Genomic DNA, 603 nt, shown 5'->3' with positions numbered 1-603 from the left:
TATATATATAAAATTAATTTCATGCAATTTATTCGTGTGCGATGCCCAAGCAAAATGGGTGTACTTCTTACGTAATTTTGACATTCCGGACGCACCGGCGCGATCTGTTTTGTCATCTGGGATCGTCCGGACGTTCACATCGATGATCGGGCCAAAAACACGTCAAATTTAATTTTCATTAAAATTTCGTTTCGCAATCGATCATTTCAAAATTTAATCCTAATTTTAATTAATTTTGAAGCAAATAAATATTCGAGCGATGCGAATTTCAGTGTTTAAACGTGTCAATTGTCCGAATTGTGAATGTTGTGTGTGCGGAAGTGCAAATTGTGCAAAATGCAACTCTAATGCTTAAAGCTCCTATAGGGACTCCCTCTTGAGTTCCCTCATGTTAGTTTCAACCTTGTAGGTGCTAGAGGTCAAGAACAACACGTGGAACTTCAAAAGAGTAAAGTAGTAGATGAATTTCTAAAATGAGTCGGGTCCCATTTTTAAGGCTCTAAGATAATCAAAGGGAGAACCCTAAGGTTAGATCTTAAATCCTAAGAGAAATACTAGACCTCACTAAAAATGAGGTCAACACTTGCACAGTTACTTTTATAA

This window comes from Phalaenopsis equestris, unplaced genomic scaffold (assembly GCF_001263595.1).
Source record: "Phalaenopsis equestris unplaced genomic scaffold, ASM126359v1 Scaffold000055, whole genome shotgun sequence".
NCBI classification, from domain to species: Eukaryota; Viridiplantae; Streptophyta; class Magnoliopsida; order Asparagales; family Orchidaceae; genus Phalaenopsis; species Phalaenopsis equestris.
This window is presented reverse-complemented; position numbering follows the sequence as displayed.